At 27.8% G+C, this 27,585-nt stretch overlaps 1 protein-coding gene across 10 annotated transcripts in view; it reads right to left on the bottom strand.

Moving 5' to 3' along the window:
* tn (tripartite motif containing protein thin) overlaps positions 1–27,585 on the bottom strand; it is a 267,388-nt gene that overhangs the window by 135,990 nt on the left and 103,813 nt on the right. The window contains exon 1 of one of the 10 annotated variants that reach the window (XM_075311492.1): positions 25,129–25,470. The exons of the other annotated variants lie outside the window; for them this stretch is intronic. The gene's annotated coding sequence lies outside the window, so the exon portion shown is untranslated. Of the gene's footprint in view, positions 1–25,128; positions 25,471–27,585 lie in introns of those variants that run through there. 10 annotated transcript variants of the gene reach the window in all.

Below are 27,585 nucleotides of genomic sequence, written 5' to 3'. Positions count from 1 at the left end.
TTTCCTCTGTTGGTTAAGCTACACTTGTAGTTTAGTCAGTGCATGGTTTTAAGCTGAAATAAAATGAGCAACAACAATTTTCTATAGAAATAAAATTTTTACAAGATTTTCCATAGAAATAAAATTATGACAAAATTTTCTATAGAAATAAAATTTTTATAAAATATTCTATAGAAATAAAATTTTGACAAAATTTTGTATAGAATTAACATTTTGACAAAATTTTCTAAAGAAATAAAATTTTTACAAAAATTTGTATAGAAACAAAATTTTGACAAAAGTTGCTATAGAAATATAATTTTGACAAAATTTTCTAGGGAAAAGAAAATTAACAAATTGATCTATAGAAATAAAATTTTGACGAAATTTTCCAAAGAAATAAAATTTTAACAAAACTTGTCAAAGAAATAAAATTTCGACAAACTTTTCTATAGAAATAAAATTTTGACAAATTTTCTATAGAAATAATATATTGACAAAATTGTCTATAGAAATAAAATGTTTACAAAATTTTCTATAGTGATAAAATTTTGACAAAATTTTCTATAGTGATAAAATTTTGACAAAATTTTCTAAAAAAATAAAATTTTGACAAAATTTAAAAAAAAAAATAAAATTTTAACAAACTTTTCTATAGAAATAAAATTTTGACAAACTTTTCCATAGAAATAAAATTTTGAAAAAAATTTACATAGAAATAAAATTTTGACAAAATTGCCTACATAACTAAAATTTTGACAAAATTTTCTATAGAAATAAAACTTTGACCTAATTACTATAGAAAAAAAGTTGACAAAATATATAGAAATAAAATGTTGACAAAAATTTCTGGAGATATAAAATGTTGACAAAATTTACTATAGAAATAAAATTTTGACAAAATTTTCTATACAAATAAAATTTTGACAAAATTTTCTATACAAATAAAATTTTGACAAAATTTTCTATACAAATAAAATTTTGACAAAATTTTCCATAGAAATAAAATGTTGACAAAATTTTCTATAGAAATAAAATTTTGACAAAAATTTTTTATAGAAAAAAATTTTTGATAAAATTTTCTACAGAAATAAAACTTTGACAAATTTTTCTATAGAAAAAAAAAATTTACAAAACTTTCTATTGAAATAAATTTTTGACAAAATTTTCAATAGAAATAAAATTTTGACATAATTTTCTATACGAATAAAATTTTGACATAATTTTCTATACGAATAAAATTTTGACAAAATTTTCTATAGAAATAAAATGTTGACCGAATTACTATAGAAATAAAATTTTGACAAAATTTTCTATAGAAATGAAATTGTGAAAATTTTTCTATAGAACTAAAATTTTGAGAAAATTTCCCATAGAAATAAAATTTTGGCAAAATATATAGAAATAAAATGTTGACAAAATATATAGAAATAAAATGTTGACAACAATTTCTATAGAAATAAAATGTTGACAAAAATTTTCTATGGAAATAAATTTTTGATAAAATTTTCTACAGAAATAAAATTTTGACAAAATTTTCTATACAAATAAAATTTTAACAAATTTTTCTATAGGAATAAAATTTTGACAAAATTTTCTCTAGAAATAAAATTTTGACCAAATTACGATAGAAATAAAATTTTGAGAAAATTTTCTATAGAAATGAAATTTTGAAAAATTTACTATAGAAACAAAAATTTTTACAAAATTTTCTATAGAAATAAAATTTTGACAAAAATTTCTATAGAAATAAAATTTTGACAAAATATTTTATTGAAATAAAATTTGACAAAATATTTTATAGAAATAAAATTTTGACCAAATTACTATAGAAATAAAATTGTGAAAAAATTTGCTATAGAAATTATGTTTTACATTCATAGATGCAATTGATCCATATAGACCAATATTGAAAACATTTCCAAGCAAATATTAACCAAATTTACAATCAATCCATACCTCCTATCGTATATACAATGTTAATAAGAAAATTTAATAATAGTTAAATTTTCTATGGTTTTATTCTCTATTTTAAAGTGCTGCCAAATTGGCGTCCTTCATTACAATTCAAATCAGTACAACCATTATGGTTCTATAACATTTTGCCAAATCTTCATATTTACATCAAACCTAATGATATAATATTTCATTTTCCGCAACCATTAAAAGTCGTCATTTTTCTTCATTCTTATCTTTATAGCCCTTTCCAGTGGATCCTCGTATCCGCCTACCATTTTCTCCAAGATCTGCAATGTTTCGTTTGGATATTTCCTATGAAATATTTAAGTTAAAGAACCTTGGTTGAAATCAAGGATAGCCAAGAAACAAACAAAACAACCTCATTATAGTTTGCCGGTTACCAAAAGAACTTTGTAAGAAAAACTGGAAGATGGCTGTAGAGGAAAATAGCAGACACCACTCAAATGACAACTTGTGTGTGATTGTGACTGTAGTCCACATTTTGCAGTTAGTGTCCCGTCTTTTTTTATTATGGCTGCTTATCATACCGGAAGTTTGTTGTTGTTGGTTCTTTTCGCATTTACTCTTTTAGCCCTGGCAAATTCGTGACTTTTGTTTGTTGGTGGTCTGTTTTTTATTTTATTTTTTTTTTGCTCTATTTTGCCAAAATAAACTGTCAAAAGCACATTGAGAGGCAGAGAGCAATAACAACTATGCAACAAAAAAAAAAAGAAGAACTCATTAAATGAATTCAGTTTCAGATTAAGATTTAGTTCAATGTTCTTTAATTGTTGGCCATGAAATTTAAATTTCATTTGAAATGAAGAAAGAAGAACGCGAATAACACACAAAAAAGCAATTGAATTAAATTTCTATTTTGAAAGCAAAAGAAAAAGAAATGCTTAAGAAATCGAATAAAAAGTAAAGGAATTAAATTTCTCTTTTTATACCCTCCACCATAGGATGGGGGTATATTAACTTTGTCATTCCGTTTGTAACACATCGAAATATTGCTCTAAGACCCCATAAAGTATATATATTCTGGGTCGTGGTGAAATTCTGAGTCGATCTAAGCATGTCCGTCCGTCCGTCCGTCTGTCCGTCTGTCCGTCCGTCCGTCTGTCCGTCTGTCCGGCTGTCCGTCCGTCTGCGGAAATCACGCTAACTTCCGAACGAAACAAGCTATCGACTTGAAACTTGGCACAAGTAGTTGTTATTGATGTAGGTCGGATGGTATTGAAAATGGGCCATATCGGACCACGTTTACGTATAGCCCCCATATAAACCGATCCCCAAATTTGGCTTGGGGAGCCTCCCGGAGCAGCAAAATTCATCCGATCCGGTTGTAATTTGGTACGTGGTCTTAGTATACGGTCTCTAACAACCATGCAAAAATTGGTCCATATCGGTCCATAATTATATATAGCCCCCATATAAACCGATCCCCAGATTTGACCTCCGGAGACTTTTGGAGGGGCAAAATTCATCCGATCCGGTTGAAATTTGGTACCTGATGTTAGTATACGGCCTCTAACAACCATGCAAAAATTGGTCCATATCGGTCCATAATTATATATAGCTCCCATATAAACCGATCCCCAGATTTGACCACCGGAGCCTCTTGGAGGAGCAAAATTCATCCGATCCGGTTGAAATTTGGTACCTGATGTTAGTTTACGGCCTCTCATAACCATGCAAAAATTGGTCCATATCGGTCCATAATTATATATAGCCCCCATATAAACCGATCCCCAGATTTGAACTCCGGAGCCTCTTGGAAGAGCAAAATTCATCCGATCCAGTTGAAATTTGGTACATGGTGTTAGTATATGGTCTCTAACAACCATGCAAAAATTGGTCCATATCGGTCCATAATTATATATAGTTCCCATATAAACCGTCCCCAGATTTGACGTCCGGAACCTCTTGGAGGAGCAAAAGTCATCCGATACGGTTGAAATTTGGTACATTTTGTCAATATATGGCCTCTAACAGCCATGTAAAAATTGGTCCATATCGGTCTTTAATTATATATAGCCGATGACTTATTACACAAAAATCGGTCCATATCGCCAAAAATAATCTACCAAAACTTTATTTCCATAGAAAATTTTGTCAAATTTTATTACTATAGAAAGTTTTGTTAAAATTTCATTTCTATAGAAAGTTTTGTCAAAAGTTTATTTCTATAGAAATGTTTGTCAAAATTTTATTTCTATAGAAAATTTTGTAAAAAATTTATTTCTGTAGAAAATTTTGTCAACATTTTATTTCTATACAAAATTTTGTCAAAATTTTATTTCTATACAATATTTTGTCAACATTTTATTTCTATAGAAATTTTTGTCAAAATTGTATTGCTATAGAAAATTTTGTCAACATTTTACTTCCATAGAAAATTTTGTCAACATTTTATTTCTATAGAAAATTTTGTCAAGTTTTTATTTCTATAGAAAATTTTGTCAAATTTTTATTTCTATAGAAAATTTTGTCAAACTAGATTATATACGTATTTAATCGGCCTTTTTTTGTTTAATATATACCCCGTATGGGCTAACTTACAATTTAGAAGACAGTGTTAAAAAGTTTTACGATACCTTGCCATCGGCAAGTGTTATCGCAACCCAAGTAATTCGATTGTGGATGACAGCCTTTAGTAGAAGTTCCTACGCAATCCATGGTGGAGGGTACATAAGATTCGGCCTGGCCGAACTTACGGCCGTATATACTTGTTTAAACTTAAATAATATGAGAGCTTTTCATAGCTAACCATATTTTATTAAAGACAATAGACAAGGCAAATTTGGTGCCTTGGGGCGTATGATATTTAATATTTGAAATAAATTCAATTAAGTATACAACCCGTGGTACTGCGATGGTGTATAACCAATGGCATATCATATAACAGAGAATATGATCTACAAAAAACAAAAACGATGACGTTTTTTTCATGTGAAAAATTAATACTTTGTACGAAAATTGACCTAAAATATATTCCATTTTTTTAAGATTTCCACAATGCGTCATTAAAATAACGAAATTTTTTTGTTATTTTGTGATATTTAATAAATTCTCATAAATAGAAGCAAAATAAAAAAATCAAATTCTTGGCGCCAAATCATTTAACAATGCTATATTTTATTCCTAACACTTTTGATAAGAGTACAAAATGTTCTTCTGTTACCATTGAACTTATTAAATTTATTCATTAAATTTTTAAGACATACTTGGAATAAAGAAAATGTCATTAGACTAGGGAAAGTTTTTTTTTAACATTTTTTAAACACAAACTAAAACCAACTAATTGTTGTCCAATAAAAATAAATTTATTTAATAAATTAATCTAAGACCCTATTATTTTAGTGACGCTTTTTTTACATCCCTAGGCATATCACTACGCTGATTGTCTACAATCAGCGTAGTGATTGATGTGAATTCGGGCAAAACAAAAAATAGATAGTTAAGGAAAATTAATATTTCCTATGTGAGATAGTTATTTTATATGATTGTTTGAACAATCAATATATTATATTACTAAAGAATAAATAATAGACACCATGGCTGTGGAGTCGATGCAATTTTGCTCGACTCCGGGATATGTAATAAAATTTCATTTTAATCGCTTCCCAATAGTAGTTCAATGGTATATGGAACACGGCTGCCACAGTTGGTAGAATTCTAGCAAAAACGGTTTTTTACGGTTTGGAAAATTCGTCGAATTCTTGATGTTGTGGTAGATTTTGATAAATATACCTCTCCAACTAACAGTACCTGTTATTCTTAAATTTTCAATACAAATAAAATTTTGACATAATTTTCTATAGCAATAAAAGAAATAACAACTCTATACAAAAAAAAATTACAAAATTTTCTATAGAAATAAAATGTTGACAAAATTTTCTAAAGAAATAAAATATTGACATAATTTTTTATAGAAATCACATTTTGACCAAAATTTTCTACAGAAATCAAATTTCGACAAAATTTTCTATAGAAATCAAATTTTGACAACATTTTTCTGTAGAAATCAAATGTTGACAAAATTTTCTATAAAAATCTAATTATGGAAATGTATCTACAGAAATAAGATTTTGACAAGCTTTTCTATACAAATAAAATTTTCTATAGAAAAAAAAATTTGACAAAATTTTCGATACAAAATAAAATTTTGACAAATTTTTCGATAGATATGAAATTGTGAAAAAAATTTCTATAGAAAAAAAATTTTACAAAATTTGTATAGAAATAAAATTTTAACAGAAATCAAATGTTGACAAAATTTTCTATAGAAATCAAATTTTGACAATTTTTTTTTGTAGGAATCAAATGTTGACAAAATTTTCTACAGAAATCAAATTTTGACAAAATTTTTCCATAGAAATTAAATTTTGACAAAATTTTTCCATAGAAATCAAATTTTGACAAAATTTTCTAGAGAAATAAAACTTTGACAAAATTTTCGATGCAAAATAAAATTTTGACAACATTTTATATGGAAAAAATTCAAAAAAAAATTTTGTTTTCTATAGATATCAAATTTTGACAAAATTTTTTATAGAAATCAAATTTTGACAAAATTTTTCTATAGAAATGAAATGTTGATAAAATGTTGTATAGAAACCAAATTTTGGAAAAGTTTCTACAGAAATAAAATTTTGACAAGCTTTTCTATAGCAATACAATTTTGACAACATTTTCTATAGAAATAAAGTTTTGACAAAATTTTCTATAGAAAAAATCTTTTTGACCAAATTTTCGATACAAAATAAAATTTTGACTAAATTTTCGATACAAAATAAAATTTTGACAACATTTTGTATAGAAATTTTTTATAGAAATCAAATTTTGACACAATTTTGTATAGAAATAAATTTTTTACAAAATTTTCTACGGACATAAAATTTTGACAAACTTTTCTATAGAAATCAAATTTTGACAAAATTTTCTATAGAAATAAAACTTTGACAAAATTTTGTATAAAAAACAAATGTCGACAAAATTTTCTACAGAAATCAAATTTTGACAAAATTTTTTCATAGAAATCCAATTTTGACAAAATTTTCTAGAGAAATAAAACTTTGACAAAATTTTCGATACAAAATGAAATTTTGACAACATTTTGTATGGAAATAAAATTTAAAAAAAAAAAATACAGAAATAAAATGTTGACCAGCTTTTCTATAGCAATAAAATGTTGACAACATTTTCTATAGAAATAAAATTTTGACAAAATTTTCGATACAAAATAAAATTTTGACAAAATTTTCGATACAAAATAAAATTTTGGCAACATTTTCGAAACAAAATAAAATTTTGACAAAATTTTGTATAGAGATAAAATTTTAACACAATTTTTTATAGAAATCAAATTTTGACAAAATTTTGTATAGAATTACAATTTTGACAAAATTTTCTACGGAAATAAAATTTTGACAAACTTTTCTATAGAAATCAAATTTTGACAAAATTTTCTATAGAAAAAAAAATTGACAAAATTTTCGATACAAAATTAAATTTTGACAACATTTCCGACACAATATAAAATTTTGATAAAACTGTGTATGGAAATAAATATTTAACAAAATTTTCTGTAGAAATCAAATTTTGACAAAATTTTTCTTTAGAAATCAAATGTTGACAAAATTTTCTACAGAAATCAAATTTTGACAAAATTTTTTCCATAGAAATCAAATTTTGACAAAATTTTCTAGAGAAATAAAACTTTTAAAAAATTTTCGATACAAAATAAAATTTTGACAACATTTTGTATGGAAATAAAATTAAAAAAAAATTCTATAGAAATCAAATTTTGACAAAATTTTTCTAAATTTTGGAAAAGTTTCTACAGAAATAAAATTTTGACTAATTTTTCTATAGAAATCAAATTCTGACAACAATTTCGACACAAAATAAAATTTTGACAAAACTTTGTATGGAAATAAAAATTTAACAAAATTTTCTACAGAAATCAAATTTTGACAAAATATTGTATAGAAATAAAATTTTTACGAAATTTTCTATAGAAATAAGATTTTGATAAAATTTTCTAGAGAAATAAAGTTTTCTATGGCAATAAAATTTTGACAACATTTTCTATAGAAATAAAAGTTTGACAAAATTTTGTATAGAAGAAAAAAATTTTGACAAAATTTTCGATAAAAAATAAATTTTTGACAAAATTTTCGATACAAAATTAAATTTTGACAACATTTTCGAAACAAAATCAAATTTTGACAAAATTTTGTATAGAAATAAAATTTTGACAAAATTTTCTACGGAAATAAAATTTTGAGAAACTTTTCTAAATTTTAACAAAATTTTCTATGGCAATAGAATTTTGACAACATTTTCTATAGAAATAAAAGTTTGACAAAATTTTGTATAGAAAAAAAAATTTGACAAAATTTTCGATACAAAATAAATTTTTGACAAAATTTTCGATACAAAATTAAATTTTGACAACATTTTCGAAACAAAATCACATTTTGACACAATTTTCTATAGAAAAACAAGTAAGGAAAGTCTAAAGTCGGGCCGAGCCGACTATATTATACCCTGCACCACTTTGTAGATCTAAATGTTCGATACCATATCACATCCGTCAAATGTGTTGGGGGCTATATATAAAGGTTTGTCCAAAATACGTACATTTAAATACCACTCGATCTGGAAGAATTTGATAGACTTCTACAAAATCTATAGACTCAAAATTTAAGTCGGCTAATGCACTAGGGTGGAACACAATGTTAGTAAAAAAACAAGTATATACGGCCGTAAGTTCGGCCAGGCCGAATCTTATGTACCCTCCACCATGGATTGCGTAGGAACTTCTACTAAAGGCTGTCATCCACAATCGAATTACTTGGGTTGCGATAACACTTGCCGATGGCAAGGTATCGTAAAACTTTTTAACACTGTCTTCTAAATTGTAAGTTAGCCCATACGGGGTATATATTAAACAAAAAAAGGCCGATTAAATACGTATATAATCTAGTTTGACAAAATTTTCTATAGAAATAAAAATTTGACAAAATTTTCTATAGAAATAAAAACTTGACAAAATTTTCTATAGAAATAAAATGTTGACAAAATTTTCTATGGAAGTAAAATGTTGACAAAATTTTCTATAGCAATACAATTTTGACAAAAATTTCTATAGAAATAAAATGTTGACAAAATATTGTATAGAAATAAAATTTTGACAAAATTTTGTATAGAAATAAAATGTTGACAAAATTTTCTACAGAAATAAATTTTTTACAAAATTTTCTATAGAAATAAAATTTTGACAAACATTTCTATAGAAATAAACTTTTGACAAAACTTTCTATAGAAATGAAATTTTAACAAAACTTTCTATAGTAATAAAATTTGACAAAATTTTCTATGGAAATAAAGTTTTGGTAGATTATTTTTGGCGATATGGACCGATTTTTGTGTAATAAGTCATCGGCTATATATAATTAAAGACCGATATGGACCAATTTTTACATGGCTGTTAGAGGCCATATATTGACAAAATGTACCAAATTTCAACCGTATCGGATGACTTTTGCTCCTCCAAGAGGTTCCGGACGTCAAATCTGGGGACGGTTTATATGGGAACTATATATAATTATGGACCGATATGGACCAATTTTTGCATGGTTGTTAGAGACCATATACTAACACCATGTACCAAATTTCAACTGGATCGGATGAATTTTGCTCTTCCAAGAGGCTCCGGAGTTCAAATCTGGGGATCGGTTTATATGGGGGCTATATATAATTATGGACCGATAAGGACCAATTTTTGCATGGTTATGAGAGGCCGTAAACTAACATCAGGTACCAAATTTCAACCGGATCGGATGAATTTTGCCCCTCCAAGAGGCTCCGGAGGTCAAATCTGGGGATCGGTTTATATGGGGGCTATATATAATTATGGACCGATATGGACCAATTTTTGCATGGTTGTTAAAAACCGTATACTAAGACCACGTACTAAATTTCAACCGGATCGGATGAATTTTGCTCCTCCAAGAGGCTCCGGTGGTCAAATCTGGGGATCGGTTTATATGGGAGCTATATATAATTATGGACCGATATGGACCAATTTTTGCATGGTTGTTAGAGGCCGTATACTAACATCAGGTACCAAATTTCAACCGGATCGGATGAATTTTGCCCCTCCAAAAGTCTCCGGAGGTCAAATCTGGGGATCGGTTTATATGGGGGCTATATATAATTATGGACCGATATGGACCAATTTTTGCATGGTTGTTAGAGACCGTATACTAAGACCACGTACCAAATTACAACCGGATCGGATGAATTTTGCTGCTCCGGGAGGCTCCCCAAGCCAAATTTGGGGATCGGTTTATATGGGGGCTATACGTAAACGTGGTCCGATATGGCCCATTTTCAATACCATCCGACCTACATCAATAACAACTACTTGTGCCAAGTTTCAAGTCGATAGCTTGTTTCGTTCGGAAGTTAGCGTGATTTCCACAGACGGACGGACAGCCGGACAGACGGACAGACGGACGGACGGACAGACGGACAGACGGACGGACATGCTTAGATCGACTCAGAATTTCACCACGACCCAGAATATATATACTTTATGGGGTCTTAGAGCAATATTTCGATGTGTTACAAACGGAATGACAAAGTTAATATACCCCCATCCTATGGTGGAGGGTATAAAAATTTGAATTAAAAGAACTTCCTGTATTTTAAATAGAGAACATCTTTGGGAAAACAATTTTGGAAGTGCTTTTAAAGTTGTTCCTTCAAAATAACATCCAAAATTTTTTGCTATGATACTTAAAAATCAGATCGGGAGATTGGTTTATATTGGAGCAATATAAAAATATGGGTTGAGTTTGTGCTAAATTTCAGCACGATTTCTTGATTATTAAAGCCTGATTACAACAGACACATGGACATAGTTAAATCTTCATAGAATTTCACCCTTAATATATAGTTGGAAATCGCTATTTCAATTTATTTCAAACGGAATAGCAAACTTATTATATCCCCATCACCATTCTATGGTGGTTATAAATTAAATTATAAACCATGACCTAACCAATTGTAATAGTTTATGGCCTATCCGACCTATTATACTCCGTTGGAGGTCTATTTATCTATTAAATGATCTTAGTACTAGGTAAAGAGTGTAATTAATATGTTAGTATAAACCAACATATACAAATGTATGCGTATAGAATCACCTATATGCAAATAATTACATAGCATACTTATAGTAGCTATTACATATTCAATGCCAACTATTATGCCATTGAAAACCAACTTACACTCTCTCTTCCTCTCTCACACACAGCAACATACATATATGTACTCAATAGATATTATTTAGCCGCAATGTTATTCTCTCGTTAGCAATGGCCACCCCCCATTGGTAATAAAATTGATATGATAATTGCATACAGAGAACTTAGATATGTAAAAGAGACATTTGAAAATTATGGTAAATACCATAGGGAACATTATTATTTGAATTTCGTTCGGAATTAATAGCAACCCGTATTAAATATCAAATTATAGATGTATGTAAATTATAATAATGCGGGTAGGGCAAAACAACCCTTTGCTTATGATATTTAGAAGATTTTCTATGTATCATAAATATGTATGCGATGTTTAAATATGACGAGCCATAAAACCATTGTCATCGACTAAAAACATGATAAACTACAATTGTCTCTTTGCGTGATACCAACAGTTTGTCACCAACTGGGAAACTATTTTGTTTATGTCACATGTCTAACTTCAATCAAGTTAATAAGCATAATTAGCAAACATCATTGAATTAAGTGATATTAATTAACATTTAGTTATGATTGTGGCATATAGGAGATTGAAGAAAATATGCAAAGAAATTCCTTAAATAGCTACATGTAGTAACAGATACTTGTGGATACATTTTAACAACCTTTATTGTACAAATAAAATAAAATTAATTCCAAGTTTTATTTAATTCCAAGTTTTTCCATAGAATGTTCACAACAAAATTTTAACTCTATAGAAAAATTTATCTCTTATTATAAATGCATTAAAAATAAAAGGACTGAAAGAAAACAACAACAAAAATTTTTATTTCTTAGAAAATTTTCTCAATATTTCATTTTATTTCTTAGAAAATTTTCTCAAAGTTGTTTTTCTATAGGAAGTTTTTTTCAAAACCTTATTTCTATAGCAAATTTTTTCAAAATTCTCTATATTTCTAAAGAAAATTTTGTCAAAATTGTATTTCAATAGAAAATTTTGTTAAAATTATTTCTATGAAAATTTTGTCAGAATTTTATTTTTATAGAAAATTTTGTCAAAATTTTATAGAAACTTAATTTCTCGAAACCTTATTTTTATAGCAAATTTTTCCAAAATGTTCTATATTTCTACGGAATATTTTGTCGAAATTGTATATCATATTACATGTTAGCCTGATACCGAAACAGGCAATTGACGTCCAAATGCATTATATCTAATTATACAATTATTATTCGAACTTTATGGACAGATATAGATTAAGGAACATGGTTAATAGAGCCATTGAAAAGAAAACGCCAGATACAAATCTATACACGCCTGGACTGTACATGTTTCGGTTCGGGCGAATGAACCTTTCCACAGCCTTTAGTATAGATCTCCCTGGGAGCCAGATCTATACTTTAGTATAGATCTCCCAGCCAGATCTATACTAAAGGCTGTGGAAAGGTTCATTCGCCCGAACCGAAACATGTACAGTCCAGGCGTGTATAGATTTGTATCTGGCGTTTTCTTTTCAATGGCTCTATTAACCATGTTCCTTAATCTATATCTGTCCATAAAGCTCGAATAATAATTGTATAATTAGAAATTGTATATCTATTGAAAATTTTGTTAAAATTTTATTTCAATAGAAAATTTTGTAAAAATTTTATTTCTATAGAAAATTTTATCAAAATTTTTTTTTCTTTGAAAATTTTGTCAGAATTTTATTTTTATAGAAAATTAGTCAAAAATTATTTTTATAGAAAATTTTCTCAAAACCTTATTTTTATAGCAAATTTTCTCAAAACCTTATTTTTATAATAAATTTTCTCAAAACCTTATTTCTATAGCAAATTTTCTCAAAGTTTAATTCTATAGAAAATTTTCTAAAAATGTTATATCTAATAAATTCATGTTCTTCAAGCTCAAAAAATACCTCGAGCTCGAAAAAAATCTGAATTTATTATTCTAACAAAAGGTCGACCAAAAATTAAATAAAAAACTAATAATTTAATATTTATTGCTATAATTTTTTTTTTTTAAATTTTATTCATATAGAAATTTATGTCAAAATTTTATTTCTATAGAAATTTTTGTCAATATTTTATTTCTGTAGAAATTTTAGCCAAAATTTTAATTCGATAGAAATTTTAAAACAAACAAAAAATTGTATTTCTATAGAAAATTTTGTCAAAATATTATTTCTATAGAAAAATTTGTCAAAATTTGATTTCTATAGAAAATGTTGTCAAAATTTTATGTCCACAGATAATTGTGCCAAAAGATTATTTCTATAGAAAATTTTCGAAAAAAATTTTTCTATAGAAAATTTTATCAAAATTTTAGTTCTGTAGAAATTTTTGTCAAAACTTTATTTCAATAGAAAATGTTGTCAAAATTTTATTTCTATAGAAAATTTTGTCAAGAATTTATTTCCATAGAAAATTTTGTCAAAATTTTATTTCTATAGAAAATTTTGTCAAAATTTTATTTCTATAGAAAATGTTGTCAAAATTTTATTTCTTTACAAAATTTTGTCAAAATTCTATATCTTTACAAAATGTTGTCAAAATTTTATTTCTCTAGAAAATTTTGTCAAAATTTTATGTTCACAGATAATTGTGTCGAAAGATTATTTCTATAGAATATTTTCGAAAAAAAAAAATTTTCTTTAGCAAATTTTATTTCTATAGAAATTTTGTCAAAATTTTATTTCTATAGAAAATTTTGTCAAGAATTAATTTCTTTAGAAAAATTTATCAAAATTTTATTTCTATAGAAATTTTTGTCAATATTTTATTTCTATAGAAATTTTAATTCTATAGAAAATTTGTCAAAATTTGATTTCTATAGAAAATGTTATCAAAATTGTATTTCTATAGAAAATTTTGTCAAAATTTTATTGCTATAGAGAATTTTGTCAAAATTTTATTCCTATAGAGAATTTTGTCAAAACTTTATGTCCACAAATAATTGTGTCAAAAGATTATTTCTATAGAAAAATTTCGCAAAAATTTTTTCTATGGAAAATTTTCTAAAAATTTTATTTCTATAGAAAATTTTGTCAAAATTTTATTAGTTTAAAAAATTTTGTCAAAATTTTATTAGTTTAAAAAATTCTGTCAAAATTTTATTTTTATAGAAAATTTTGTCAAAATTTCATTTCTGTAGAAAAATGTTGTCAAAATTTTATTTCTATAAAAAATTTTATCAAGAATTAATTTCTTTAGAGAATTTTATCAAAATTTTATTTCTATAGAAATTTTTGTCAATATTTTATTTCTATAGAAATTTTAATTCTATAGAAAATTTAAAAAAAAAATTGTATTTCTATAGAAAATTTTGTCAAAATTGTATTTCTATAGAAAATTTTGTAAAAATTTTATTGCTATAGAGAATTTTGTCAAAATTTTATTCCTATAGAGAATTTGGTCAAAACTTTATGTCCACAGATAATTGTGTCAAAAGATTATTTCTATAGAAAAATTTCAAAAATTTTTTTCTATGGAAAAAAAAATTATTTCTATAGAATATTTTCTAAAAATTTTATTTCTATAGAAAATTTTGTCAAAATATTATTTCTATAGAAAATTTTGTCAAAATATTATTTCTATAGAAAATTTTGTCAAAATTGTATTTCTATAGAAAATTTTGTCAAAATTTTATTGCTATAGAAAATTTTGTCAAAATTTTATTCCTATAAAGAATTTGGTCAAAACTTTATGTCCACAGATAATTGTGTCAAAAGATTATTTCTATAGAAAAATTTCGACAATTTTTTATCTATGGTTAATTTTCTAAAAATTTTATTTCTATAGAAAATTTTGTCAAAATTTTATTTGTTTAAAAAATTTTGTCACAATTTTATTTTTATAGAAAATATTGTCAAAATTTTATTAGTTTAAAAAATTCTGTCAAAATTTTATTTTTATAGAAAATTTTGTCAAAATTTCATTTCTGTAGAAAAATGTTGTCAAAATTTTATTTCTGTAGAAAATTTTATCAAGAATTAATTTCTTTAGAGAATTTTATCAAAATTTTATTTCTAAAGAAATTTTTGTCAATATTTTATTTCTATAGAAATTTTAATTCTATAAAAAATTTTAAAAAAATTGTATTTTATAGAAAATTTTTCAAAAATGTATTTCTATAGAAAATTTTGTTAAAATTTAATTTCTGTAGAAAATTTTGTCAAAATATTATGTCTATAGAAAATTTTGTCAAAACATTATTTCTATAGAAAATTTTGTCAAAATACTATTTCACTAGAAAAATTTGTCAAAATTTGATTTCTACAGAAAACTTTGTCAAAATTGTATTTCTATAGAAAATTTTGTTAACGTTTTATTGCTATAGAAAATTTTGTCAAAATTTTATTCCTATAGAGAATTCGGTCAACACTTTATGTCCACAGAAGGAAAATTTTCTAAAAATTTTATTTCTATGGAAAATTTTGTCAAAATTGTATTCCTATAGAAATTTATGTCAACATTTTATTTCTGTAGAAAGTTTTATCACAATTTTATTTCTGTAGAAAGTTTTATCACAATTTTATTTCTCTAGAAAATTTTGTCAAAACTTTATTTCAACAGAAAATTTTGTCAAAATTTTATTTCTATAAAAAATTTTTTCAAGAATTTATTTCTATAGAAAATGTTATCAAAATTTTATTTCTGTGGCAAATTTTATCAAAATTTTATTTCTATAGAAAATTTTGTTAAGAATTTATTTCTATAGAAATTTTTGTCAACCTTTTATTTCTCTAGAGAATTTTATCAAAATTTTATTTCCAACGAAAATTTTGTCAAATTTTATTTCTATAGAAAATTTTGTCAAAATACAAAATGTTGACAAAAATGTTCTACAATTGTACCAAAATGTTTTTTATACTCAATAAGACAGACAATTTCTATATCTTAACTGCCCTTATTACATCTTTGTTGTTAATATTTAATTAGTTAATAGCAACAAAGATGTGAGAAGAGCTCACAACTTATATATAAAAATTGTGCGTCTGTCCGAATAAAAAACCAGTAAGGAAAGTCTAAAGTCGGCCGGGGCCGACTATATTATACCCTGCACCACTTTGTAGATCTAAATTTTCGATACCATATCACATCCGTCAAATGTGTTGGGGGCTATATATAAAGGTTTGTCCCAAATACATACATTTAAATATCACTCGATCTGGAAGAATTTGATAGACTTCTACAAAATCTATAGACTCAAAATTTAAGTCGGCTAATGCACTAGGGTGGAACACAATGTTAGTAAAAAATATGGGAAACGTTTAAATCTGAAGCAATTTTAAGGAAACTTAGAAAAAGTTTATTTATGATTTATCGCTCGATATATATGTATTAGAGTCATTTTTACAACTTTTCGACTAAGCAGTGGCGATTTTACAAGGAAAATGTTGGTATTTTGACCATTTTTGTCGAAATCAGAAAAACATATAAAGGGTGATTCTTTTGAGGTTAGGATTTTCATGCATTAGTATTTGACAGATCACGTGGGATTTCAGACATGGTGTCAAAGAGAAAGATGCTCAGTATGCTTTGACATTTCATCATGAATAGACTTACTAACGAGCAACGCTTGCAAATCATTGAATTTTATTACCAAAATCAGTGTTCGGTTCGAAATGTGTTTCGCGCTTTACGTCCGATTTATGGTCTACATAATCGACCAAGTGAGCAAACAATTAATGCGATTGTGACCAAGTTTCGCACTCAGTTTACTTTATTGGACATTAAACCAACCACACGAATGCGTACAGTGCGTACAGAAGAGAATATTGCGTCTGTTTCTGAGAGTGTTGCTGAAGACCGTGAAATGTCGATTCGTCGCCGTTCGCAGCAATTGGGTTTGTGTTATTCGACCACATGGAAGATTTTACGCAAAGATCTTGGTGTAAAACCGTATAAAATACAGCTCGTGCAAGAACTGAAGCCGAACGATCTGCCACAACGTCGAATTTTCAGTGAATGGGCCCTCGAAAAGTTGGCAGAAAATCCGCTTTTTTATCGACAAATTTTGTTCAGCGATGAGGCTCATTTCTGGTTGAATGGCTACGTAAATAAGCAAAATTGCCGCATTTGGAGTGAAGAGCAACCAGAAGCCGTTCAAGAACTGCCCATGCATCCCGAAAAATGCACTGTTTGGTGTGGTTTGTACGCTGGTGGAATCATTGGACCGTATTTTTTCAAAGATGCTGTTGGACGCAACGTTACGGTGAATGGCGATCGCTATCGTTCGATGCTAACAAACTTTTTGTTGCCAAAAATGGAAGAACTGAACTTGGTTGACATGTGGTTTCAACAAGATGGCGCTACATGCCACACAGCTCGCGATCCTATGGCCATTTTGAGGGAAAACTTCGGAGAACAATTCATCTCAAGAAATGGACCGGTAAGTTGGCCACCAAGATCATGCGATTTGACGCCTTTAGACTATTTTTTGTGGGGCTACGTCAAGTCTAAAGTCTACAGAAATAAGCCAGCAACTATTCCAGCTTTGGAAGACAACATTTCCGAAGAAATTCGGGCTATTCCGGCCGAAATGCTCGAAAAAGTTGCCCAAAATTGGACTTTCCGAATGGACCACCTAAGACGCAGCCGCGGTCAACATTTAAATGAAATTATCTTCAAAAAGTAAATGTCATGGACCAATCTAACGTTTCAAATAAAGAACCGATGAGATTTTGCAAATTTTATGCGTTTTTTTTTTAAAAAAAAGTTATCAAGCTCTTAACAAATCACCCTTTATATGGGAGCTATATCTAAATCTGAACCGATTTCAACCAAATTTGGCACGCATAGCTACAATGCTAATTCTACTCCCTGTGCAAAATTTCAACTAAATCGGAGTTAAAAATTGGCCTCTGTGGTCATATGAGTGTAAATCGGCCGAAAGCTTTATATGGGAGATATATCCAAATCTGAACCGATTACAAGCAAATTTGGCACGCATAGTTACAATGCTAATTCTACTCCCTATGCAAAATTTCAACTAAATCGGAGCAAAAAATTGGCCTCTGTGGGCAAATGAGTGTAAGTCAGGCGAAAGCTATATATGGGAGCTATATCTAAATCTGAACCGATTTTGCTGATATTTTGCAAGTTTTTAGAGACTCATAAAATATTCGGATGTACGGAATTTGAGGAAGATCGGTTGATATACACGCCAATTATGACCAGATCGGTGAAAAATATATATGGCAGCTATATCTAAATCTGAACCGATTTTTACCAAAATCAGTAGGGATCGTCTTTGAGCCGAAACAGGACACTATACCAAATTTTAGGACAATCGGACTAAAACTGCGAGCTGTACTTTGCACACAAAAATACATCAACAGACAGACAGACAGACAGACGGACATCGCTAAATCGACTCAGAATTTAATTCTAAGCCGATCCATATACTAAAAGGTTGGTCTATGATTACTCCTTCTTGGCGTTACATACAAATGCACAAACTTATTATACCCTGTACCACAGTAGTGGTGAAGGGAATAAAAATGGTTCCTTTTTAGGATAGTAAATGGGGTCTTACTAGTCAATTTGAATTTAATTGTATGTAAGGTTGATATTACGATACAAAAAATAAATTAAAAATTGTTGCCGTTTAGTTATACTAAAATATATGCTTTAATCTTTAATACACCATACCACAAAGCTTGAATATCATATAAAAAATTATAATTTTCAAGGAATTTAGTTTTTTCTTTTATGTCTTCATTGAAAGTGTCCCATTTTATTACTACATACTATATTTCTCTTATTACAAATCGACCTACTAATTTGTCATGCAAACGAACACTAAAGCCCACATGTCATACCAAAAAAAAAAGAACATTTATTACGCATATAATAAAAATAAAACACATTTTCATCACCATTAGAGGACATTGTGGAGATTTGTTAGATTTGGCAATAAAAAAAAAAAAAAAAAAAAAAAAAAAGAAAACAGAAAACACAGCAATCATAGTACACCGACAAAGTGGATAACATTCATCATTTCACACATAATCATAGGGACTATTTTGAGAAAATCAAAAAGATTTTTTTTCTTCTTAGACCAATGCTGTGGACATGGCTGTTAATGTGGATTTTTGTTTTCTTTTTAAATCCAATGCATTAGGCCTATTGATGTTGCTTGCGCTAGAATGCAATTTTATTTTAAGTTTGGATTTTTTTTTTCGATATATAAAATTTCTAGATATCTAGGAGGACAGATTTATGAAATAAATCCTTTGTATGTGGGAACATTATCATCATGATCAGCAACGACATCATCTTCATTATTGCCACTGTCATCATCACAGTCACCATTTGTATGGTAAAGTAATAGCATGTGGTAAAGATATTAGAATGGGCCGACTGAAATTTTAATGAAGTAGTATCCAGTTCCATGCAACCTTTTTATTCATACACTCAAAAAACATAGAATCTACTAAGGTAAACAAAAAAATTAGAAAAGAGGAAACTTTTTATAAGCCTAATAATTCCACGAACTAAAATAGAATTAAATTGACTGTAGTGCTGTAGTGTAGGGTTCACTTTTTATACCATAAATCTCTATGGGTGAGGTAGCTGTGACCCATAGATCAAATACCCCTCATAATAAACACATAGACTTCGGATCAACTCCCGAAACCATGTAGCCTTATTTGTCCGTCCATCTGTACATATTCCTGTTGTCCATAGGATTGCTAATTTTATTCCATCTTGATGAATTTTTATATATTGCATTGAATTGCTTTTTTCACATTTTTAATGGGTAATTTTAGACGGTTTTTTGTTTCATAAGTAAGAATTTACAAAATGGTACCAATTATCTAAATTTTGTCGAAAAAATGCTAAATACATTTAGAAAAATTACGCATTTTAGAAACTATTTTTGAGGTCAAATATTGCAGACAAGCGTTAGAATACATTAAAAATCGTAAAAAATTATAAAAATTATTTATTTGGCAAAACATCACACAATTTTTTACTTTGCATCTAAAGATGTGACATAGATTCAGTGCAGAGGTTGTTGAAATGTTGGACATCCGTCTTATGATAAGCCCATGTAAAATTCTTCGCTTCTACGCCAATTTTGCACCACTTCCAAATCCAAAAAGAACATTTTCTCTCCTTTTTAGGCGACAATTGTTTTGCTCGGTAGTTTAGATAACTCTTAGCCTTCTACGTCTCAAATGGATAGGGTATAGCCCACGGCTATACTGCTATTAACTATCGCTTAATGGATTTGATATTATTTCTTTACCACAAATACAGAATTTTTAATATAGAGATTTTTCAGAAGGCAATATATTTTCTATAGAAAATTTTCAAAATTATGTCGAAATTTCTTTTCTATACACAATTTCCTCAAAATTTCTTTTCTATAGAAAATGTTCTCAAAATTTTATTTCTATAGCAAATGTTTTCAAAATTTTATTTCTATAGAAAATTTTGTCAAAATTATATTTCCATAAACATTGTTGTCAAAATTTTATTTCTGTAGAAAATTTTCTCAAACTTGCATTTCTATAGAAAATTTTCTCAAAATTTGATTTCTATAGATAATTTTGTCATATTTCATTTCTATAGAAAATTTTGTTAAAATTTTATTTCTATAGAAAATTTTTTCAAAATTTTATTTCTATAGAAAATTTTCTCAAAATTTTATTTCTATAGAAAATTAAAAAAAAAAATATTTCTTAAGAAAATTTTTTAAATTTTTTTTCTATAGAAATTTTTGTGAAAATTTTATTTCTGCGTTGTTGTTGTTTTTTTATTTCAGCTTAAAACCATACATTGACTAAACTACAAGTGTAGCTTAATCAACAGAGGAAAATAATGTTTGTCAAATTTATTTGGGCAAAGCCCTATAGACGGCAAGATGGTTGGATGGGCGCACGTTTCGGAATTACCACATTTCTCATCAACATCCTCTACTTGCAGCAAAACTATCAACAACAATGAACCACACTTGAACCATCCGAAAAAAGGTTTTGTATGATAGCCGGCTTATACCGAAATAAATTCGAAACAGAGATATATCTTTTCCTATGCCACTGTCAAATCATCGATTTGAGTGTAGTTGGCTGGGTTTATTTTGAGCGTGCTTCCTCTTCTTTTTCCATTCGTTTTGTTTTGTTATTGTTGGTCTTGTTCTTTAAGCATTGTTGTTGTGTTTTTTTTTTCGATTTCAGCTTAAAGCCAAACATTGACTAAACTACAAGTGTAGCTTAACCGTTTCTATAAAAAATTTTCTCAAAATTTTATTTCTATAGAAAATTTTCTCATAATTTTATTTCTATAGAAAATTTTCTCAAATTTTTATTTCTATGGAAAATTTTCTCAAAATTTTATTTCTAGAAAATTTTCTCTATGTTTATTTCTATAGAAAATTTTCTCAAAACTTTATTTCTATAGAAAATTTTGTCAAAATTTTATTTCTATAGAAAAATTTTTCAAAATTTTATTTCTATTGAAAAATTTCTCAAAATTTTATTTCTATAGAAAATTTTCTCAAAATTTCATTTCTATAGAAAACTTTCTTACAATTTTATTTCTACAGAAAATTTTCTTAATATCTTTTCTGTAGAAACTTTTGTCAACATTTTTATTTCGATAAAAAATTTTGTCAACATTTTGTTTCGATAGAAAATTTTGTATAAATTGTATTTCTATAAAAAATTTTGTCAAAATTTTATTTCAATAGAAAATTTTGTCAAAATTTTATTTATGTTATTTAGGTTAGGTTAGGTTAGGTTAGGTTATGTGGCAGCCCGATGTATCGGGGTCACTTAGACTATTCAGTCCATTGTGATACCACATTGGTGAACTTCTCTCTTATCACTGAGTGCTGCCCGATTCCATGTTAAGCTCAATGACAAGGTACCTCCTTTTTATAGCCGAGTCCGAATGGCGTTCCATATTGCAGTGAAACCACTTAGAGAAGCTTTGAAACCCTCAGAAATGTCACCAGCATTACTGAAAAACTTTTTTGGTGTTCGGTCGAAGCAGGAATCGAACCCACGACCTTGTGTATGCAAGGCGGGCATGCTAACCATTGCACCACGGTGGCTCAAAATTTTATTTCTATAGAAAATTTTATCAAAATTTTATTTCTATACACAATTTTCTCAAAATTTTATTTCTATAGAAAATTTTCTCAAATTTTTATTTCTATAGGAAATTTTCTCAAGTTTTTATTTCTATAGAAAATTTTGTCGACATTTCTTTTTCATAGAAAATTTTCTAAAAATGTTATTTCTATAGAAAATCTTCTCAAAATTTTATTTCTATAGAAAATTTTGTCAAAATTTTATTTCTATAGAAAAATTTTTCAAAATTTTATTTCTATAGAAAATTTTGTCAAAATTTTATTTCTAAAGAAAATTATTTCAAAATTTTATTTTTATAGAAACTTTTGTGAGAATTTTATTTCTATAAAAAATTTTGTCAAAATTTTATTTCTATAAAAAATTTTGTCAAAATTTTATTTCTATAAAAAATTTTCTCAAAATTTTATTTCTATAGAACATTTTTCTGAAATTTTTATTTCTGTAGAAAGTTTTCTCAAAATTTTATTTCAATAGAAAATATTCTCAAAATTTTTTTCTATAAAAAATTTTCTCAAATTTTAATTTTTATAGAAAATTTTATCAAACTTTCTATTCTATAGAAAATTTTCTCAAATTTTAATTTTTATAGAAAATTTTATCAAACTTTCTTTTCTATAGAAAATTTTGTCAAAATTTAATTTCTAAAGAAAATTATGTCAATATTTAATTTCTATAGAAAATTTTCTCAAAATTTTATTTCTATAGAAAATTTTGTCAAAATTTTATTTCTGTAGAAAATTTTGTCAATTTGTCAATTTTCTGTAGAAAATTTTGTCAAATTCTATGTTTATAGAAAATTTTGTCAAAATTCTATTTGTACAGAAAATTTAGTCAAAATTTTATTTATATAAAAAATTTTGTCAAATTTTTATTTCTATAGACAATTTTGTCAACATTTTATTTCTATAGAAAATTTTGTCAAAATTTCCTTTCTATTGAAAATTTTGTCAAAATTTCCTTTTAATAGAAAATATTCTCAATTTTTTTGTCTATAGAAAATTTTCTCAAAATTTTATTTCTATAGTACACTTAGAAAAAAGTTTACATGGTTCCAAAGATTGTGACTTTCACTTAATGACTTTGGTATTGATTCCCTTCCAAATATACAGGACTTTTAATGTAGAGATTTTTCAAGAGACAATCCAGGAAACTTATGCCTTTAATTAACAACGCTTTTTACGATCATTTACACAGAGAAAAAATATGATCTCCTCAAATATATTTCAAGAACGTGATGTTATTTTCGGACGGGGAATATGGGACAGTTTTGTCGGAAAAAAATTGTTTTAGTATGTTTTGGATAATATTTTTCTCAGTATATTTGGCTTTCTATACAGTTCGTCGACTGTCTTAAAAAGAAGCAGGAACACAATGATCAAATTCCTACAATCAAAAAAAGTGAACTCTCTATTTCACTAAAGCCAATTTAACTTTATTTTAGTTAATGGAATTATTATGTTTGAAGAAAGTTTTCTTTACTCTAATAACTTTTTGTGTACGTTTGTTAAATTAGCTAAACCTGAGGAAAAAAATATACTCAAATGAAGCATAAAGATTTTCTAAATTCGTGTCTTCCACAAAATAGTTCAGAATTTCTTTAAGTTTTTAAATTTTACCAAAAATGGGTCCATCATGAACTTTGTATGTCACTAAAGACATTCTTGCAATTTTGAACTCCAAGTTTTTCCTTCAAACTACAAAATTTCCTTTAACAAGGAAAAAACTTAGTAATGCCTAATAAAATTTCTTGAATTTGTCGAAACATATTTACTTATTTTTATGACATCGGCATGATGGTTAGGTTAGGTTAAAGTGGCAGCCCGATTAAGATTCAGGCTCACTTAGACTATTCAGTCCATTGTGATACCACATTAACTAAAAGTACCTATTACATATGGGCACTTCTAGTTTTAACCGTTGAACCTTCTCGATTATTTTCTTCTGTTGAACCAACCAGATTGTTCCAAAAACATTAGCAGACTGCTTAAGTTAACGTTTTCCAGGTCCGCTAGTAATCTGAAGCTATATGCCCCTAAAATTTGCTTACGCCTTACACAAAATGCAGGACACTCACACAAGAGGTGTTTTATTGATTCCTTTTCCTCCGCATCATGACAGCTCATACAATAGTCATTATACTTCGCACCAATAGTTTTTGCAAAATCGCCTATAAGGCGGCATGATGCCAACGTTTGTAATACTGTTTAGTTAAAATTTTCTACAAATATTCAAAATTTTTTAAAATAACCGAATGTTTTCTTCCTGGTGGGTTCACTATTTTTTTCAGTGTACTCTGGGTATAACTACTTTTACATTTGGATGTATATTTATGATCTTATGAGACCACCCTCGCATGTCAGTTTAAAGTTACATTTATCACAGATATATTTACTCCTCTCCTCTGCAATAGTTTATGAATTTAGTAGGCTCATTTTTTTATTTTATATTAAAAACAATTGCGAGCGTATTAAGCGTCCCACTCTAGTGTCCACACACACACTTGTCAAGAAATGGAAAATTTTTAAAATAGTTTTCATTTCCTTCCCGGCATAGCCAAGAAAAACACAACACGCCAACTACACCATAGATATTTAGGTCATAATGAGATGAAACTAAAAAAAATATATATATACTGAGTTCTTCTTTCAGACGCCCTCTCTTTTTTCTGTTTTTTTGGGTTTTTCACAAGGCGAACATTAAAAAAAACGAAAGGAATGGAAAGAAAAACGAGGAAAATCAAGAGGTAAACTTCTTGGTAACATTTTGGGTTTCACTTACACAAGAATAACACTAGTGAATCTTACCAACAAATATGTTTTTTTTTTGTGAGTATTAAAAACTTTGTCGCAAGTGGAAAAAAGTATGGAAACGGTTACAGCAAATGGCACACATGAAATGCAACTGGTTAGCCAGAGTTTTCTCTAGGAAATTCTTTACTTGGATGACTTGAAAAAACTAAGGTGATCGAATTTCGTTTTTGTTTTTTTTTTTGCTTTCTTCAGGAAACTTTTAAATATAGATTGTATTTCTTTTAATAAGCTTGTCTGGATTTTCACTTTGAGGACTTTGTTTTATTACGAAATTTAAGGAATTTTTCGTTTTTAGCACTTAACTGTTTTTTTTTTTTTTTGCAAATTTTTATTTTTTATTTTTCGCTAGAATTTTATTTAATTTAATTTTTTGTGTTTTTCCTTAAAATTAATTTAAATTTATTACTTAATTTTTAGCTTAAAAAAATCACATGTTTCTTATTTTTCTTTTCTCCTCTTTAAAGAACCTCTAGAGACTAAAGAAAAACTAGCGTTTTCTGTGGCACTATTTTTTTTCGTATGATTTTGGTTCAATTTGAAAAAACCGACTGATTCAGAAAATTATTTTTACGAAAATTTGCTTCAACAACAGCAACAGTAGCGCGTGTATGTGAATTGTGAAAAACGACCAACAACAAAGATGAGCGAAATTTTTTGAAAAAATAAACCAAAACACAGGAAAATTTTTAAATTACACCGCAAGGCAAAAACAATTTTTATTTTGGTATTTTAAATATACGACACTCTATGGTGTTTGTACACGAACAATTGGGGGGGAAAAAGCGAGTAGTAGTAGTAGTGAGGAGAAAATTATTTCTTATGGCTTTTTGTTTTTTGGTTTCCCTCCAAGTAACACACGTTGAATGAAAATGGATGTTGAGCATATCCACCAGATCGTTTATTCCATGCCAGCCAGCATTTGGGAATATTTACTTCGTAAAAAGAATGTGTAGAGGAAAACACCAATATAAATATTCTAGAGTTGCCAAATGCATTTAAAAAATCTAAAACCTTTTAATCATTTTTCCGGTTAAATCGAGAGCACAAAAACCCGTATTAAATGAACGGAAGTCTCTGTTGATTTGGATCAGAGGCAAAAACTTTTTACATACCCCAAGATTGGAACTAGAAACTCCACTTGACCGCTTACTACCTAAGAAGTAAACACAGTGTAAAATGGTTTAAATTTTTTTACGAAAAAAAAAGGGTACCATAAATTCTAACATAACCAATATGAAAATAATTAGCAAATTTGAGGATTTGGTCAAAGGAGAATCTTCAGCGTCATGTCTATTTTGAAGAAAAAACGCAGAATAGACAGGTATCTATTAAGTTTTTTCTTGATCGGTTTATATAGAGGGCTCTATGAATAATTATGGACCCATATAGATCATAATTAGAGGGCATAACAACGGGTAAGATATTACAAACGCATCGGATGAAATTTGGTTTTCTAAGGAGTTTCGGAAAACAAATCTGGGGATAGATTTATTTTGGGTATCCCCACAAAAAAAAACCTGTGGTGAAAATGTTCTTTTTCGGATCCGGAAGTAGTGCAAAAAGAGCTTCGCTTCCACTGGGAGTTGAACCTGGGTCTGTTGGCACCATAACAGAACGCCTTGGCACACTCAGTCACAAACGTCATTGAACACGATGCATCAAAACGTCTATTCAAATGTTTGTGACATGAACATTTGACGGCATGACATTCTAACTACTTCCTGAGATGTTCTTTATTATTATGAAGGAAAAAAACAAAGAACGCTGGTTCACATCCCACCAGCGGCAATTTTTTTATAAAATATTTTTCTAAAAAAATTATTTTTTTTTTCATGTTATACATCGTTTTTATACCCACCACCATAGAATGGTGACGGGGGTATAATAAATTTGTCATTCCGTTTGTAACACATCGAAATATCGATTTCCGACTATATAAAGTATATATATTCTTGATCAGGGAGAAATTCTAAGACGATATAACGATGTCCGTCTGTCCGTCTGTCTGTCTGTCTGTCTGTCTGTTGTAATCACGCTACAGTCTTCAATAATGAAGCAATCGTGCTGAAATTTTGCACAAACTCATCTTTTGTCTGCAGGCAGGTCAAGTTCGAAGATGGGCTATATCGGTCCAGGTTTTGATATAGTTCCCATATAAACCGACCTCCCGATTTGGGGTCTTGGGCTTATAGAAATCGTAGTTTTTATCCAATTTGCCTGAAATTTGAAATCTAGAGGTATATTATGACCGTAAAGAGGTGTGCCAAAAATGGTGAGTATCGGTCCATGTTTTGGCATAGCCCCCATATAGACCAATCTCCCGATTTTACTTCTTGGGCTTATAGAAACCGCAGTTTTTATTCAATTTACCTGAAATTGGAAATCTAGAGGTATTGTAGGACCACAAATACGTGTGCCAAAAATTGTGAGTATCGGTCCATATTTTGGTAT

The sequence above is a fragment of the Haematobia irritans genome, chromosome 5, assembly GCF_050003625.1.
Source record: "Haematobia irritans isolate KBUSLIRL chromosome 5, ASM5000362v1, whole genome shotgun sequence".
Lineage (NCBI taxonomy): Eukaryota > Metazoa > Arthropoda > Insecta > Diptera > Muscidae > Haematobia > Haematobia irritans.
This window is presented reverse-complemented; position numbering and strand designations above follow the sequence as displayed.